Genomic DNA, 20,547 nt, shown 5'->3' with positions numbered 1-20,547 from the left:
TAGAGATGACATAGCCACACGGAATGCGTCAACATTTCCAAAACCAGCAAGTATGATTCCTCCAACGTATTTAAAAGATGGTTTAATTTTAAACTTAAGTAAATTAGGATCCTGTTTCTTTCGATCCTCAATTATATCTTCAATGAAGGTTGGACCTATTGTGATGTGTCTATTGTCTCCAGTATGATTTAATTTTCTATAAACTTGACCGATATCATAATTAAATTATGCTATGAATGCAAAAGTACGGATGTCTTGGTGTCAAAGAGGGATTGCGAATGTCAATCGCAGTGACTAAAGGTTTGTGATCTTTGAAAACTTGTCCATCCAAAGCCCGTAGAAATTGTTAGATGCTTTCCTTAACACTTAATAATTCCTTATCAAACTTAGAATATTTCTGTTGTGTCGTTGAAAGAGCCCGATACCAAAAAGCAAGAGGTTACCAGTGTCCATATACCTTTTGCTCGAGAACAACTTCCATCCCTTTATCAAATTCATCAGTCGTCAGAGCTAAACGCAATGAACTATCTCTGAATGCAAATTGAGTACTTTGAGACAAACTATTTTTTACTTTGAAAGGCTTGTTCATGTTCTGTATTCCAATTAAACTTTACATTCTTCTTTAACAGGGGGTACAAATGAACTGTCCATTGAGACAATCTTTCGATGAACTGAGAGTAAAATTGTGTCATGCCAGAAAATCTATGCAGTTCATCTTTTCATTATAGAGTAGGTACTTTTTGGATTGTCTTTACCTTAGATTTTAGAAGCCTGAAACCTTTCGATGAAATAGAATGTCCAAGGAAGTCTCCGATTTCATGAAAAACTCACATTTTTCAGAGGAGAGTATCATACCAGCTGGTTTAAGTCTTGATGAAACCACGTTCAACGTTTCTAATGCTCATCCATTGACTCTGAAGCGACAAAGATATACCACGATACACAAACACATTTGGAATTCCTCGTAGAATTGAATCGATGAGTCTCCGAAATGTCTGAGCAGCACTTTTAAGACCAAAAGGCATCCTCAAATATTTATATAAACCAAGTAAAGTAATGATTGCAGTTTTATTTATAGAAGTGATATTCATAGGTATTAGGTTATACGCTCTGTGTAAATTCATTTTACTAAAAACAGTCATACTTTTTAGATTAGCCTCCAAATCTCTTAGATTTTGGAGGGGATACCGATCAAGGTCCATCATCCTATTTAATTGGCAATAGTTGCTGTATATTCACTAGCTTCCTTTGGGTTTTGGAACAACGTGAATAGCGGAAGAAAAATTAGAAGAACACGATCGTAGGGTTTATTTCTTTAACAATTCGTTGATTTCGTCTCGTACAAAATTTAACTTCTCACCATCTAACTTGTGTCATTTTGCACTGCAAGGAGGACCTTTCATATCGATATGGTGTTCAACTCCGTGAGCTGGATATGTTTCAATGAAACTTTTATTATCAAATACATCATTATATTTCGATTTGATTTCTTGAGTCTTCGATAGTTCTGTAATGAAGCACAGTTCATCTCGGAATAACTTTTTATTAAAAATATCAATTCTAAATTTGAAACTATATAAAAAATCTGCACCCAAAATTGGACGACCACTTTGTACCACAATAAATTTACATGGGAAATCTCCTAGATTTTCTAGATTGAGAATTAAACTTGTTGTACCAATAACATCAATATTCATATCCAATAATAGAGGAGAGTTTTTCTCGAATAAGACTTTTACATTTTTTAAATGGAATAAAAGACCCTTGCACTCCTGTATTTAACAGAAAGTTAATCAAATTTGAATTGTCTTTGATGAAAAAAAAGTTTGATGGTTTATTTATAACCTCAGTCCCGTGCAACCGAGGGTAATTTAGTTTTTGAAACAAGTACATAAAAATGGCAACTAGCTCCTGAACAGGTAGTTGCGTTCATTTCAAATTTAGAATGATAATAGCAGATATCTTTTTTCTAGTTAGATTTAGTAAATTTGGACGTGTTATGAAGAGTTTTTTTTAAACATGATTGATAGGTTGCGAAGCGGACGAGTCTTCAACAGTGGAAATATATGAATTGCTTAGTTCTTTGGCTGCAACACACATTTGCTTCAACTCTTCAATTGAATGCGACTGTGCTCTCAAGTACCCTTGCTGTATTTTAGGTACATTTCTTATGAGGGTCTCCCTTAGTAAATGATGAAGCAATCAGGGATGTATTCCTGATTAAGGAGACGTTCAACTTCATCTATAACTTTTTCAGGGGAAAATCCCGATGAATAGCACTCCATATCAGAATTTTTTTAAATTTTATTTGAAGTTGAGGGACCACATTTTTGTAATATTGCCTTTTTCCACGATCATACATGAGACCTTTATTTTTAATAGGGATAGACCTAAAAACTTCGCTGAAGCGATTAAGCAATATTATTATTTCGATCTGAGGGACATTGTCCGCATGGTCTTGACCATCAGAATGAGATTTTTTAGGAGGCATGAAACCACGTCGGGGTCACCAATGTTAAGATTTAAATATCTTTATTTTAAATGAGTAAAAAAGATAATTCCTTTATACGAAAATATAAGGAAAAGACAAGAAAAAGAATATAAGGTACTATGATAAGGTTAATATCATCTGAACAAGTCGAACTCCTACATACATATGTGGTCTGTCAACACAAAAGTAAACAAAATGATTTTGTCTAAGGATTACCAGTGTATTTTATTTGTATTTTTTGATGATTTATCATCAGTTTCGATCGACAAATTATTTTTATTAAGCCTTTGAAGGTACTGCAAATTATGTTGAAAATAGCCTTAAGTGTTCTTCAGAATTAAGGAATGAGAAATTGCAAGATTTTATTTAAATAGGTTATATTGGACTGTCATACACCAAATTTTAGCTAAAATTCTTGAATATCTAAGCTACTCCCACAAATTTGAAAAAAAAAGAAAGCCTGGAATTGACTCAAATATGTCTATAAAACATTGGGCTGTATGTATATATGAAGTTAAAAAAAGGATTTGATTTTTCCTTGATGTTTCCTCGGGATTGAGTTTATGTTGACGCACCCCATATATTTACATAGAACATTATTCAATATGGATTTTTATTTTAACATATTTTCCCCATCCGTTTTTTTTTTCTTTTGGATAAAATATTATATTGTTTTTTCCTTGCACTGTCAAATAAATAAAATGCAGACACAACTCAACAAATTTGCTATCAAAAATAACAATTATTTTTTACTCAAATAAGTTTATGCGACTACTATAAGAATAATTAATGACCATCTTCCAAAAAGTAATAATAAAAACGGAATTGAACATGCAAACAATGAAACTCATTTCGGCATAATGTTATTTTAATTTTATTTATCTAACATCTGTCTATTTTTCCTTCTCAATTAAAACAGATTAAAGTGTGAAAACTTTTTGGAACCTATTTTTGTCTTACTTATATAAGCAGTATTCAAGAAAAGTAAAGGACTAAATGCTCTAAAGTAGTAGTTCTTCATAAAGCCTGCGCTAAGATCTTTTTTTGGGTAGAGTATTTAATTGTTTTTTCAATTTTTTAATTGGCTAAGGCCCATTTCACAGCCCTGGGTATATCCAAAAAGGACGGCTTTTTTTAGCTGTTGAATTATATACTTATTTACGTTATTGGATTTATGAAAATTACATAAAAATCTGTTGTATATTAGGTCAGCTGTCAATTTTTCTACAGTTTATGGCTATTTTAGTTTTTGAACTCAAACTAGCTCTTATTCAGTTGTGAACGATTTCTTGACACTAAATTAAGGCTAATCCATTAGAAATAACGAATTAACTAACGACCAAATGACTTTGAGCTATTTTTTTTTTTTTTTTTTGATAAGTTGATATAAGTATATAATAATGAACAAATCGGTTTAAATGATGATTTATTACCTTTTTTTTTTTTTTTCCTTTATATTTCAAATATTATTTAAATTATAAAAAAATTTAATTACAACTTATTGCAAAAAATGGCTGGTAAATATTTTTTTTTAATTTTAACTATTTTGGCTATAGATTAAATAACATTGAATTTTTTCTTTCAGTTTTCAAAAAAATATTAAAAATTGATAGGCTCTTTTCTTGATGTAAGATGCTTTTCAACATAGCACTACCAAATATTACTTAGACTTTAGACTCCATTAAAGTAATGTAAAAAAAGAACAATTTAGTTATAATCAGATTATCCTATTGCGTCATTATTATTGAAACTTGTTATTGACAAAAAAATTATTTAAATAATAATTTTTTTTCAATCATTTTTTATCGAGACATTTAATATTCATTTGTTTATATAAAAGATTAAAATGTGCAAGATTTTTTTTTTTTGGTTTATAATTGCTTCTATGGTTACTGAATGTCTATGCTTTTCTTTAAGATTGTTAATTTCATTGAGCATTTGAATTATGTGGTACGCTATACGACACAACTACAAAAGATATGAGTATCGCAGTGACGTGAATTTTACATTTCATTATATTTGGAGTTGAATAGCTTGTTACTTGATAACATGGAACAACATAAAATAATTTGTTTGTGCATTTCTAGTTTTTAAACATGTTTTGTCACTAATACTTAAATATACTAAGGTATTTCTGTTTAAATAACATGGATGCATTCAATTAATACAAAATTAATATAAAAACAAAGGTATATATACCTACTAGTGTTGAGTATCGGCCCAAGATCGATTTTTTTTTCCGGTCTTAAGTGATTTTATACTTTCTTGGATCGATATTTTTGACCAAAATCACAGTCTGTAGACCAAAATTTAAATCATAGTCAGAAGGGTAGGGGGGATATGAAATTATGTCTTTTAAAAAATGTCGGAAAAAGTAATTTTATTTGGACCGAATGAGTTTGGTCTTACAAAAATTAAAATGGTCTCTGACCGGTATAGGATTTTCAAACCTAATTGCCAATGCTAGTACCTGGGGTTACAAATAGCGCGAGTGAGGCTTGGCCTAAAAATAAATGCGCGGGCCCTTTTTTTTCTTTCTAACATAGTGCCCCTACAAAAGTGAAGCCTGAGGCAAGTGACCGAGTATCTACCTTTAAGAACGACCTTGCTATTATATACTTGTACATATGTGTATATGTTTGGATCAACATGTACGTAATAAAGATGTACCAATTCAAAAAACCCTTCAAGCAAGCTATTTCTGTTTTGTTTTTTATTTAGGGCTGAATTAGTTTTTATTCATAAACAAAAGAATCATTTAAATTCAAATAAATAAATAATAAAAAGTAATAATTTGCATAACTCGTTTATGTGTTTTAACATAAAAATGAAAGGGAGGGCGTTAGATTCATACATAAATAGGTAATATTTATGACATGCAATTCAAGGTATACTTTAAGAGGCTATTTGAAACCTTTTCCTATTTTTATGATATTGTATGATACTCTTTTGAGTGTTCTTCTTTATCATATTTTTTTTTTTTTTTTTTTTTTTTTTTTTTTTTGCAAGAATGAACAATTACAATTAATCAAAGTATTTGTACACAAAATGTGTCAAACAAAGCAGATCAAATCAAGGGTCAAGTATCAGTAGAACGTTTATTGATTGCAAAAAATATTTGTTAAATTAAACAAATATATGTTATAAAATGTAACTGTGTTATCAGTTTTCTACGAGGGATATGTAGCTCTCAATGTCTGTTTTTCCCATGAGAAAAGAGTCGATAACAATTTTTGAAGGTCAGTGGCTTGTGTTGCCTGGACAAAGAAACTAGATTAATTGAATTTTCTCTATGTTCCAATTGCTTCCGTCTTGGTTATAGCTAAGGTGGTCTAGAATATAAAATTAGCTTTGGCATAAATCAGCAACTAATCAATGGTTAAATATCCTTTATACGTTGGTAGATAGACTTTAACCCAGTTGCACTATTTCCATTCATTAAAACGTATAACGACTGCTCGTGACTTATGTAATTATTTCTTCTATTTGAGAATTCACCAAATAAGTTCGTGGAGGCTTGCAGTTAATTATAGTGTTATTCCTGATACCCTCGGCGCCTCTATCGGACATAAAAAGTACTTTTTGTAACCATTTAAATTGGTTGTCGTTTTAGCACTTAGTGGTACCCTTGGTCCTGAGATAAAAGATGTCTTTGGAGAAAAATAAAGAAGGATTGATGAAATGAATTTTCACCATTAATTTCTCAATTTTATCCCGTTCAGGCGCGTAAAAATGAACGGAAACACTGAACAAGCCATATTTTCCGCTCAATATCCAAGTCTGTTGGTAGATGATCATACCTTTCTTTTATTAAAAAAAAATATTTTTTACTTTGATCGTTAAAACAAATAAATATTATTTAAACACGAAGCATGCCCAATGGGTACTTTTGGATGTCTTATGATTTAGATATACATAAATACGTAGTTTTAATCTCCTGGCCATATCATATCCACCCTATTTTAAAAATATACTAATCATAATTGCAGACTACCACTGGTTTGGTAAACAGTAAGGAGCTGGCTCATTCACGGAAGAGGCAAAAGGTCTCATATGATTTCAATCTTTGTACACGTTTGGTTGACTACAATACAATGATGGATCATAATATGTAACAACTATAAGCATACTTTTCAAATCACAAAATATTATGTAAAAAATATCATTTGCCATAATAGGTAGTGCCGTTATTGAATACCGATTGCTCAAGATATGTATGTACCAAGTATGAGTGCTACATGTAATGGAGTGTACTTATTTCCCATTATCATTCATTATGGTAGGTGGAGATCATGTTTATTATGTGGGGGTGATATGTGGATAGGACAATTGATATATCTAACTCGTCATCGATTTCAATCGTAATTGGAATATCTAACACGCCACCTATGAAATAATAATTACCCGGAAGGTTCCAAAAATATTATATTTCTTCAACATATGTATTTAGATTGAAATAATATAATGATTGTTGGATCTAAAATATCATGAAATATCACAAATTTAACTCCTTGATCGTCAAATTTCCTCGTATAAATGTCTCATATATTAGCCAGTAAACATTAAAGTAAGTAAGTAATTGAATTTTGAACCTTTTCCAACACTTCAAGTAAAAAGCCTTTTTCTCCTGTTTTTTTACTTTAAACCAACAAATAATTAGATTTTGTTGGATTATTCTCAATCAGACAGTTTCGGGCTATTTATTTTACAAAGTATTAGGTACGTCAATATGAACCTAGATCTTTGTATGTAGAAAATACAAGTTTAGGGCATGACAATGACTTTTAATATTTTATTCAAAGTATAGTCCATCGCTAGTTATACGTTTCCCCCATCTGCTTGACAATTTGTTGATAACACACACAAAAATGGTTGCTCTTTTGAGCCAAATCAGCTACCTAGCTGTTTTTACACATCATCGTGAAAAAAATGAAGCGCTGCTAAGCAAGTGTGTGTCTCATCAATGCAAACATGTGACAATCGGACAGAACCAAGTCTAATGAGTAAATCTCGTGTGAAAGTGTTTCCCAACCAAATGTCTCAATTGTTTCCTAAACCAGTTTTGCTGTGTTTGATGGTGCATTATCATGAAGCAAAATCACTTTTTTTTGTGTGTGTTTTTTGACATCTGTGTCGTTTTTGACAAAAAACTCTAATCAAATTGATCATTTGTTGACTAGCATTCAGTGTTAACGACACTTTTGAGTTTTTTATACTCCTCATAGCTCTGTGATTTACCAAAGTATACTCACCGTAAATTTCGACAAGAAGTCGATGTAATTTAGTTTTATTCAAATAGTAACATAAAATCGTGGTTTCCAGGCACAAATTTGACCTTTTTAACGCTATAACAACTGTACTGTTGTGCGAAACTTAAATTGTGAAGTAAATCTTCTTTGTTAGAAGTCAGAACAACAGAAATGGTGCAATGGTGTTGTCTGACAGAAACTATTGGTAAATTCCAATTTTATATTTAAACACCTATGTAAGCCAGTTTTAGCCTTTTTATCGCCCTCCCAATTTTTGCATGTTGTATATATATATTTTTTAATTCCCTTTTCTAACCGGGTGGTCCATTGAAATATAAACAATTACTAATTTAATACTCAATTAAAGTTTAATGATTTGAATAAATTATTATTTTCATATAATAAAGCATAAGCAAGAAGTTACCAAAAAAAAAAAAGACTGAGCTCTCTAGCTTACGTTTAAGTCGAGAAAATGACACTTGAACGTGATTGACGAATTTCCATTCGCGCACTCCAAGCAGTTGAGCGTCTCCAAGACCACTGTCTACGCAATCAACAAGTTCGAAACGTTGGAGAGGAAGAAGAGCTCTATGAAAAAGGCCAAACTGCACCCAGAGGAGTTAAAGAAAACAGCCCAGGCCAATCCCCTCATCTCCATTTATGCAAGAGATCTTGGAGTTTCACACCAGACTGTTCTGAGTTTATATAAAAAAAGTGGGTGGAAATAGCCTGGTGAGGGTGGAGAGTCCACTTTTGATACCTGTAATGAAAGAAACCCATCGCTTCCGTTGCAATATTTTTTGAATGAGTCTTTTGGGTTCTTTTGAACTCTTTTTTGACATTATTGGCTCCCTTCATCCCTGATGCAAACCCCTTCGAATACATCTTTTGGGTGTATGTCGAGAGGAAGACATAATCTTCGCGTTATCACCCCCCCCCCCTTTCGTGTATATTTACTTAGAGATCTATAGTTTTCTTTTAAGTATCAATTTATTTCGATATCTAAACTTATTTTGAGATTATGTCTGGATCGGTCCCACAAAAAAATGTAAATTTCATAGAAGACATCTAATACTTATATTTGCCACGATATTTCAATAAACTTTTGATAATGTGCCAGTTGTGGGTTCAAATGAAGAAAAATTGCATGGATAAATATATCATACAAAGTTTTACATCGACTTTTTATATGTGTGACCAATAAATGTTTACAGTCTCATACCATTTCAATAACCGTCAATAGTTTCATTCTTTTTTTCAGTCAGATACCAATTATATAAGTGTAAATTTGTCTAGATAGAATCATTTAAATCAGTTTGTGGCAACACAAATAATACTAAATGTGTTATGTGTTCCTTTTTGCAAGTCCCTTAAACTAATTAAATATATTTAAATATTTTTTCTGTAATATCTTGTAAGTAAAAATATACGATGGCTCATTTGGAACCACATTTAATATGTATTTTAATACCTATGATTATCCATATAAAGTCCTTCAAAGTCTTACTGGCAAAGGAAGGATACGTCTTTCATACCTCAATAAATTGCAATGTTGAATATTAAGTATTTATATTAAAGCCCAAGTTACATAAATTAATTAAATATAGGTATTAATGAGACACAAGAATAAATCTACTCGATTGTACCCACGTTTCCCGGAAGGATCCATAATTATTATGAAGGCTGTTACAATCTACTGGTAATACCTAAGAAAACTCTCTCTACATAGTTAATTTGCAAGGGGCTATTATTATTTTAATAAAACTAAGTTCATTTAGTTGTATCACGACTTTTATCATGGTGAGTCAATTATCACAATAAAACCAGTTATTATGTAAAGTTAAGGCATCCCCAATTTTGAATAAGAACTTGTGTATTATCATTGGGAGGTATTTTACTTTGAGATCTAGGTTTCAATGTATCCTATTGGGTCTTTAGCTTGGTATTATAGAATATGAAATTACCGTTCTATCTGTATTTTGTCACAGTTTGTTTAATATTCGTATGCAACAATATTGATCTCATGGAATGAATATTTCTATATATAAATATCTCTTAATAAAGCCATAGGAAAAAGTGAAAATATTTTTTTTAAGAAAAGGGCCCTGCATATTTATAATTGCACCATGTCACTCCAACATCCATACCCAACTCTGTGCAGCAGTAATGGAAGTGAATATGATATAATTTAGCAGATCTCTCCTTTATATGAATCCATGTATCACTAAAGGCACGATAGATGTAAGAAACAGTCACGAGAAGAAAGGATCTGCATTATTCAACTGAATCTACATATTTGTCTATGTAAGAGTCGTGACTCTCAGGATAATTTTATTTTACTTGCAATGAGGTTCTTATCTTATTTTGTTTTCTTTTCCCTTTTAAATTTATTATTAATATATCATTAATTACGAACTACAACGAGAACTATTAAGTATATCTATCGCTTACTAACCACAAACACCAATACAACCAAGACACTACTCACACATATGGTTTGTCCATTTGTATCCTTGACATTTAAAGACTGGCTATAACATTGTTGTGTGTTTGAGGAGTGAGTATAATCATACACATTTACAAACGTATTAAAACAACAAACCTATATAGATATGTTCGTTTTACACACTTTATCTCAATCAAAAAGGCAGGAAGACTTGTGTGTATTTATCGCTTATTTGATGATGATGCTTTGATATCAACTAACACTGTTTATCTATCTAAGTCACACAGATTGACGATATTACATATGAACACATACGTCAACTCAAAAGTAAACTAAAATTATTTTTGTTACATTGAGACTGGATTACATTTCTGCTCTTATAACAAATTATCCTTCATTTTAATGGTCAAATTATTCTTATTAAACCTTTGGAAAACGTGCAAATTACACTTGAAGTACCAAATTAGATTTTCATAATAAAAAAAAGAGAGAATTAAATAAATTTTATTGTGAAGAGATTACATATGGGGCCAATTTAAGTATCCTACATCAGATTAAGGTTCTAAACTTGGTTTGAAGATTATATAGGGTCACAGTAATAGACCATTAAATTTATACTTGACATAACTTTACAAAAAATTGAAATACATAACTACACAAATTTAGGCCAAGGTTTAGCATTCTACCAAGACCCCATTCTAGTTTGATTGTTAATCCTCAGGATTAAGGAAAAAGTTAAAATAGATTTAGATTGACCTTGGTGCAAAAGTTAAATATGGTCGCAGTAAGAGGTCATTCAATTTTGAGAGGTCAATCTCAAAGATCAAGGCAGCACAAAACGTAAAAAAGCATAATTGATCATAACATTGGAAAAAAAAATACATCACTCAATTTGATTTTAGACGAAGTTTTTGCGCTCTACCGAGTGCCCATTATAGTTCAAGATTGTTTTCATATTGACACACAACATTTTATTTTTGTAAATAAGATTAATCACTTGGATCTTGGCACATTTATCAGCTAAAACAATAGTAGCTTTTAGTTTGTATATACATAATATATAAATAATTTCTTCAGTTATCATCTTTTGATTATTCTTTGTACGTACAAATTTGCTCTTGCAAGGAATGAAAAAAAAATCATATTTGTATTTGTAGTACATAAGAGGAATTTAACCTCCCCCCTTCTCCCTAAAAACAATTGAATAATTTATTCGCTAAATTCCTTATCAAAAACTAATTGTAATAATAATATATCCATTGTGTTGGTACATAGTAATTCAAATGTGGATTAAATATGTATAATTAAATTCTTGGTCAATTCAATCTAATCAAGCACATAAAAGATGATATCAAAGGCTACATATGTATCTATTATATCATGCAGCAGTACTTCCTTTAACTTAACAGTGTCAGACTACACTTATGTACGAACATATACAAATAGGTACATAATATTATAACATATTGGTATATTAAAAAAAGGTAAAGGTAATTATTATTTTATAGTCTCATTTACCTTGTTCAATATAAATCATCAAATTAGTCTCATAACACATATTAAGACCTTTAAACTAAATCTCAACCTTTCCTTCAAAAAGGATAAAGGCTCTAAATTATATAGCCACTACGTCAGACTCTCCACTGTTGTACTATAGTGCTTTTTGATTGACTTTGTAAATTGTATCAGTAACTAAACGTAACGCCATGTTGGAGACAATGCTATATATTATTAGTGTCTCGCCAAAACATGGTTTCTAGTCAAAAAGAGGTGACCTCATCCTGTAAACCCAAAACATAAATAACTGCTATACGCACAATTTGTTAATAATATGTGTATTAATTTTTCAATATAATTAATAGTATAATTTCCCTCATTTTATAGTTGTTCCCTTTCATTTGTTTATGAACCAGATTCCCCTATTTTAAGATACGGGTGGGGAAGGGAGTTGATATATGTATGTATCAAATAAACTAGACACATTTCCTAAGAATATTAAATCAACTTCATCAAAATACTTAAAAAGTGTACAAACTAAACAGCTCTGTTGTTTAACACATTAAGCTCAAAAAAGAGCGTTATTTGAATTAAATAAAATGCCTAGTTACATACTAATAATATCTTTAAAATAGTTTAGATTTTTAAATTTAATTTTGCTTTGGACTGTTAAAGCCGATAAAGTTAGGATAATTAATTAAAAAAAATAACAATCTGATACATGTTCATTTATACATTGGTTAATTTAGTTTTTATTATTAAATCAAATCAAGCTACAGTAAATAATAATTCCTTTTTCAAATGCTGAAATGTTTGCATCAAATTATAACTATATATTCGATATATGGCACTGAATCGTACTTATACCCTAAAAACTTGATTTTTTTTAAAGGCTTTGAAGGCCAACCCAATATTCCTTGAAAGTTTTAATTCTCATGTTTGTGTTCTATGGCTTAAATAACAATAATAAATGTAGTCTTCAGCCAGCAGAAAAAAAATGCTGTTGCATGGTATTATTAAACAATTCATAGCAAGTAATTTGATCATTAAGGATTTGATTAAGATAAAACTTCCTTGCCGGCAATTTCATAACCTAGTGCAACGATATCCAACCCGTGGATCGTGGGCCGGATTGCTATCTGCCTAATGTTTAGGTGAGGACAACTACTCATTCTCACTTCAAGTAGTATGTTTTAGCACAATCGTCAAAACGCAGAAAACGCCCATAATAAATACAAACATTGAAAAATATTTGACTGGATCTCTTATTTTCTGAGACTTTAATAGGGTTACCACTGTAGCTTTTTTAAAGAGTTTGTCCTTACAAATTTTAATTTGGTCTTTATTTATATTTGGTCTAAAATTGAAAAAATATTATATTAAATAGTTTTGTTTTATTTCGCTATTTTTCAAGAAATTTAACTTCATAGATTCTATGGACTATTAAAATATTTCAAGTATCAATAGAGGGGTTTTTATATTAAAAGGTTAGACATCTCTGATATAGTGCATTTTCTTTGAAATTTATTTAATTAGCCATCCCTAATATTGAACATTAAGGACCCCTTCTTATACTCTATAATAGATCTCGACCCACGGGTTATGGAAGTGAATTTGTGCATGGAAATCTATGTCACTCACAATCTCAGGACCCATATGAAAGATCAAATGGAGACATTCAAGAAATTCTTATGATTTAAAAACCTCACAACAAGACAAATTAGTTGGCTGATAATCAGTTGTTTGTTCAGTGTGCAAAGAATTACCGCTTTCACTCTGGGATCAGGCGAAATTCATACCAAGTAATGTATGGGTATCGGATAAAGGTTGGACTTTTTTTTTATGTTTGATCGTTTTTACCAAGCTGATGGATAATAAAGGTGTGTCACTCACGACTTTTATAATTTGACAGAAGTAAGCAACCCCATTTTAATGACCTAACATATGTGTGGAAAAGATTATAAGAAATCTAACACAAAATGTAAGATTTGCTACTTTCAAACTGGTCCTGGCACAACATAAAAGGGGGTATTACATTTAAATACATACTATACCCTTGTAGGCATGAAAAATAAAAAAATAGGTAAATATCTATCGACGTTTATGAATATAATACGCTAGACAACTATTACTATTAGTTGCCTTGTAGTTATAACTTTGAACAGCTACATCTAATCATTTGGAATATTATTCAATTTTCTCTAGAAAGGGAAAATACACCATTATCTTAATATTAGGTATAGTTTTATAATTTAAAAAAAAGATCATCTTTATAGCGAAGAATTCAATTATATATTATAAATAGGCAGATATTACTATTTCCAAACATGAAATGATCATATGAAAAATAAATAAAGTTACAACTAGATTTTAATTTGTTGTTGACACTATGGATATAAGATTATATAACAATTTAATATCAAATGTTTAATACATATTATGGTTTATATGTATTTTATAAAACCAAGCAAAAAAGGTTTTATTCTTATAAAACTTGTTTTTTTAGTCCCCCATTAATAACCGACACCACCAATGTTTTTGCCAAAAGGATTTGAAACTAAAGAAACCTCTAACACTAATGAATTATGTATGTATATTAATCGACCTCATGTGCTAAATTAAAAAAAAAAGTTTATATTTATATGTTGTCTATGCAAATTTGGTATGAGATATTTATGTATTTAACTCAAGGCAGTATCTAATATTATTCGATATGGTCTATTTTCAACGCAGTTATTGAAATGGGATAGCATTAAGTATTTATGTGATAACTGATAAGATATGCAATTAATGGTGCTGTGATTCGATCCAAGAGCAATTTTTTCCCACTCGGTTTTTAACACTTTTTTTTTTGACTGATATTTTCGGTCGAGAACGTCTTCTCGGGCCGAGACGAAAATTTAATATTTTTCATATCGTGAACTGATTTTTTCAATATTTTTCTTTTGAAAAAAAAGGTCAACCTTGATGAATTGTTATTGACGTCACTAATATAGGATTCCAAATTCTGAACGCACAACGATGACTTCATATGAAATTTTAATAATCAACTCGTATAACTCGGAGGGAAAAAAACCATAAATAGATTCAGACCGAAAAAGTCGATCCATGATTTACAAAGAATTACATTTGAGTCTTCCGTCTTTACCTAAATATTGGTCCGAATCAATCTAGAAATAATCACTCTAGACCAAAGCGGAAAACAACTACAATGGGCCGAGTCTCAGCACTAGTAGTATTCTGTAACTATAATTGAATCAATCTTGTGACTAAATTCCTGAGTGGGGTCATACTTTTCCAGTTACAGCTCCTTTTTTAAGAACAAAGGACCTCAAAAATATTTATGTTATAGTTATATATATATTTTGTTTCTTTGTTTTTTCCACAAAAAAGTACCATAAAAGAAGAAAAAAGATTGTTTAGAAATTCAGTCCTAGGATCGATGAAGCTCTATCTGTATAACTTCTAATGCGGTCAATATTTAAGGCACAAAATATCGCAATGTATCTTGAGACATAACTAGTCACTAGCAGATGTGGGGAATTGCGACTCGATATGATTTCTTAATCAAAGACTCGGTACTCTACTTGTCTTGAAAGCTATTTTATACTTAACTCAAGAAAAGCTTTAACACTATGAGCCCTATATAATAATGAAGGAAATGAAATGAGTTCAAAAGAAATCTGAAAACTCGAACTGGAATCAATAAAAAATTTATGGACTCAAACTGGACTCGATGAAAACCTTCAAGGATATGGACTTGGAAGCTAAGACTTGAGATTTGACATGGACTTTCACAATACAGACTTTTTCTCAACTCTAATAAGTAGATATTGTGATATTTCGAATGGAATTTGTGAATTATTTATAAGAAAAAAATTATGGATTTCGTTTTGGCCGGAAATTTTATATTTTTTCAATGCGACATCACTATTTTAAAACTATTTGATTAAGACTTCACGCAGAAACATGAGCTGATTTTCAGTTTGTTGTTTTTTATATTGACAAAGAGATAGCATAAATATATAAGATAATGACACAATTACTAATATAAATTTTTATCTAATGTACAATACTTCTTTAATAGAAGAATAGTTGGAGCATAATCAATAGCTTAAAGACAAAAAGATATTCTTAATTTCTAATTTACAAATTTTAAAGCGATATCAAAAGGATAAATTGCATTTGTTTGATTTAAATGTATAATGTATTCATTATTAATTGAATGTAGGGTTTAAAGGACTATGATTATAGTCATTATCCTTTTGATAAAGGGATTTTTTTTTTGTTTGTTGTTGAAAAAAAGAAAAAAGAATGGATACTAACTTCATATGCAATGAATTATTATAATTCGTATCATTTCCTCTTTTCAAGCCAAGAAATATACATACATACATTCTAAGATTAGTGTTGAGACCCAGTCCAAAACCTAGCGGGTCGTGCAAAATGGATGGATCTTGTAATTTGGGCCTGGACATGGTAGGTTAGGCCTCAAACGCCATCTAGACCACTTCTGGGCTCGATTTTAAGGTTTTCTCCCTCTTTCATGAGCTTTCTGACCCTGTAGATGGTATGTCTTTAGATCCCAACAATCTTGACAATTTCAGGTGTGCTGTCTTTTTGCTTCCATTTTTGTTTACAAAATGAAGGAGGCGATTGAAATAGCTCATTCGAAATCTTAAAAAGTCAGCTGGCGCGTAAAACATTTGAACATTCAACATCCATTTCGCACGACCCGGTATTATTTTCAAATCGGTCTTAAGTAATTTTTTTCTTGAGTGTTTTAGACCAATACTTCAGTTGAAAAGTGGTCTCAGACAGAAGAAAAAAATGTAATCTTTTGTAAATTGTAATTCCTGAAAACCATCAAAAAAATGAAAGACTAATTGAGCCAGACATAACTAATAGGCTAACAATACATGGGCAGTAAAGTATAAAATGATTAACATATTACCCTATCTACCTAGTAAATGTCCTTAAATGTTAAAAAAAGATTCAATACAAAATATCGGAAATAAAATATCCATTTCCTCAGAAAAGGCCGTATAATTTTTTTATAACTCTCCAAATAGAATAATGCAGACTTCAATTAATATTAAACAGCTTTCAAAAGTCTTGGGAACAATTTTGAAAAAAAACAACAACATTTTTAAATGCTTGGTTTTAAATGTGTTATACATATTTGAAACATAGAGAGTGGGAAATGATTGTAGCTGTTAACTTTGGTATGCTTTAACAAAATAATTTAATTAATTTGATTTCTTCCATCTGGATTTTATCATAATATCTATAATTAAAACCAACTCAACAGCTGTATAAAACTACACAAGATCAGAATTTGTATTCTATGTCTGCCTATTTAAGCCAAATAGTTTAGTAAAAAACCTTGTCACCTATATAGTTTTCTGTCTCTATGATATACACTTTCAACTCCATATGACGTCATTCTATCGTTGTTCAGTATTTAGAATCACACTTGATGTCATCAAACTTCCATCTATAAAATCGATCTAAACTGTATTTTAAATGAAACCGATTCAAAGCTATTTTTTGTGGGGCCAATTTAGACGAATTAGCTCGGTCCAAGAAAAATTATATAAGGTCTAAGATTTTCAAACCAAAACCCAACACTAATAAATGATGTTGTGTAAGCTCTTATATATGACTGAAGAGTGCAGTCACATCCAGTCAGCATTGGTCCGGTGTAGTTCAGTCTTACATTTTACTCCTAAATACTTATAAAGTTCAGTTCACGACTATATTTCTTCTTTTTTAATCAGTTCTAGTACTGTCAGTCCAAGGGACCAGTTCTAATACTGGGCTGGACCAAATAAATAAGGACTGACACAGCACTACTCATAATCATATAAATTTTTGATAATTTTGTCCATACGCTTACATAAATGAATAAAGAATCTGAATTACCTACATTTGCAAAAAGGGAGTTATAAAAAGAATGAATACATTCTCCCAAATTATAAATAGCTACTACTATTAGTACCCTTCATATATACATGTTTAATTCTAAGAACCATTAATAAAATACTACTTGAAAAGTTATGAGATAGTAAGGAAATCCCATTCAGACGCAAAAAAAAAAAAAAAAAAAAAAATATGTACTACTCATATTCCTAAGTATGTAATATAGGCGCAGATTTTTAATTTTGGAAAAGGAGCGTACATCTTATGAAAGAACCCATGGAACATGGACACAATGCTATTCAACATAAATAATACTGAATTGAGCGATAACTTCATCATAAAAAGCAATATTGATAATAATTAAGTAGGAAATAAATACATAAGTGATGGATCTCGATTTTGTCTAAAAATAATTTCAAGGTAATTAATCCAATGACTGCATGCATGCATATACTATGTGGAAGTACATACCTAATATGTAGTTATATGTATCTATAACAGTAATATCTCATATTGCGAGTAATTTTTTGGAGGGGATCACCAAGTCAATCATTTTCTATTTAGATAACGCATTGATTGTTGAGTCAGTCTCCACGGAGGATTTTTCTTTGTAGGCTGAAGATTGCAATTCTATTAATTTATTCAGAAAAGTTTTTAATGACCTTCTTGTTATAATAGTCCAAAAATTTAAGATATTTTGGTTTTTAGAAAATTCACTATATTAAGCAATAGTCACAGGCCTGAAGGATGCATATAAAAATGTAAACTATTTTCTATTTATATTTCAATTGGGGCAATGATATTATTTTATTGAGTACTGCATTAAGTAATTCTTTGTAAGAATTTTTTCTTATAGCCATTCTGTGATACCACAAACAATAATAATTATCTTAGGTTGCGTGATTATCGTATCATCAATACTTGTTATATGACATAATTTTTATAAAAAATGCCCCTCTCCACTTATTATTTGGTTATAATTACCCTTTAGTCACACTAAAAAGGCCAATAAATATAAATAATTAATCTTTTTCACATTATACCCGCTGATACATCAGCTACTTGTACCAATACAAGCTGATACCACATAAACATCTTCATTAAAAACCTTCTTTCCTACAAAATAAAAATAAGTAAAGGTCCAAAGTTCACAGGTAGATAGCTCATTATATTGAACTATTTCTATTTATTTCGAGAAGGATTCATAGCCTAACAAGAAATATTTTTAGTTCAGCACGTCGTTTATTATATATCGCAACCATTTACAGAAACACAAAAAATCAAAATTAGCGAGCCAATTCTTCCCAATTATGGATTTATGATTCAATAATTATTCAGGAGTTAATTTGAATTCAACCAATCTACGTTCAGAACACTGACGAAGAGAAAAAGAGAAGAAAATTGACAGCTGATAGCAAATTAGATAGGAAGTTTTTATATTAGTAAAGTAATTCGGTATCAAATAATGAATTAAGGAGCCGAATCCTAATAAGAGGCAAAATTCCACAAATCAATAGCTGATTAAAAATATTAAGGATTTTTTTTTTTTTTTTTTTTTTTTTTTTTTTTTTACGATGCTATAGTTATAATGACCTTCAAATAGTAAGTAACTTGTAGTAAGAAGCATGTTGGCAGTCTGTTTTAGATTACGAGGACTTACCTCATGCGAACACTGCTTGTAGTTTGAGATATTACTGTCCCTATATTGTAACAAAAAATTTGTATATGTATGTAAATATTTGCAAGATATAGAAAGACCCTACAAACGTTTTACAAATGTAACTTTATACAAGATGGAGTCCATAATTATTCATTTGAATATTTATTTGCATATCTGATAAAATTGTATGAATGTTTATTTTATGCCTTCCAGAAAATGTAGTATAGATTTAAACGAAGAGATTACATATTTTAAAAGACAACTGGAAAAAATCTGGATTGAGGATTCATCATGAAAAACACAAATAATGGCTTATTTTAGTGATTTTTTTCTATTTTGGAAGGTATATGTGTTACACCTAGGAGGATCTTCTAAAAACATTGATAGCTTTAGAAAAAAAGTGGTATTGTAAAAATTATAAGAAACCAACAAGTATCAAAATACCAAAGTTCGGTGTATAGCCAATTAGGGATGTCGCCTCATTGATATGATTTTTAAAACTAGACTAAATAAGCTTGAACTGTGTACTGTTATTATTAAAAAAAAGAAACTTGTCGTATTAATAAAACTTGTTTATTTGCCTTTTAAAAATGAAACTATGTTACTGCACCTTGTATTTGAAAAATACTGGAATCCAGGCAATTCTCAAAAAAAAAATGGCGTTAAATGAGAGCTATTCAAAAACAAATTTCCTACAATTCTGAATAAATATGGTTATGTGTCTTCATGTTGCCGAATCCATGGAAAAACGACTTTATTCCGAACTAGAGTACAATAGCTCCTGAATGTAAAACAAAAGAGATTAATGTTATTATTTTTTTATCACTTATTAAATAATGACACATTATTAATATAACAATTGGGAATATAATTTAATGCAGCAATCAGCTAAATATTTTCATTTAGATGTATTTAAAACATATTAAATGAATTATCCAACAATGTCTCATTTAAGATAGCAGTTGAACAAAAATTACTCAGTCATGAATCTTCACAATGTGTGGTCTAAAAAGTCATTTACATATGTACACAATGATTTTATTAATAATATTCTTAAATATTCATTTGTTTTACGCAAAAACAAAGGACACTGGAATGCATGGATTTAATAAAATATACCTGCAACACATAGCTACATATTATCCAGCTATTTATATTGTAAGTAAGCACGATTCAAGTCTCATTAATTGCATTGTGGAAAAATGAATTAAATTATCTGTCAGATAATTATAACATGGACACTGGACAGATATCCTACTGTGTATACTTGTATATAGTATCA

The sequence above is a fragment of the Lepeophtheirus salmonis genome, chromosome 6 (assembly GCF_016086655.4).
Source record: "Lepeophtheirus salmonis chromosome 6, UVic_Lsal_1.4, whole genome shotgun sequence".
Classification (NCBI taxonomy): Eukaryota; Metazoa; Arthropoda; class Copepoda; order Siphonostomatoida; family Caligidae; genus Lepeophtheirus; species Lepeophtheirus salmonis.
This window is presented reverse-complemented; position numbering follows the sequence as displayed.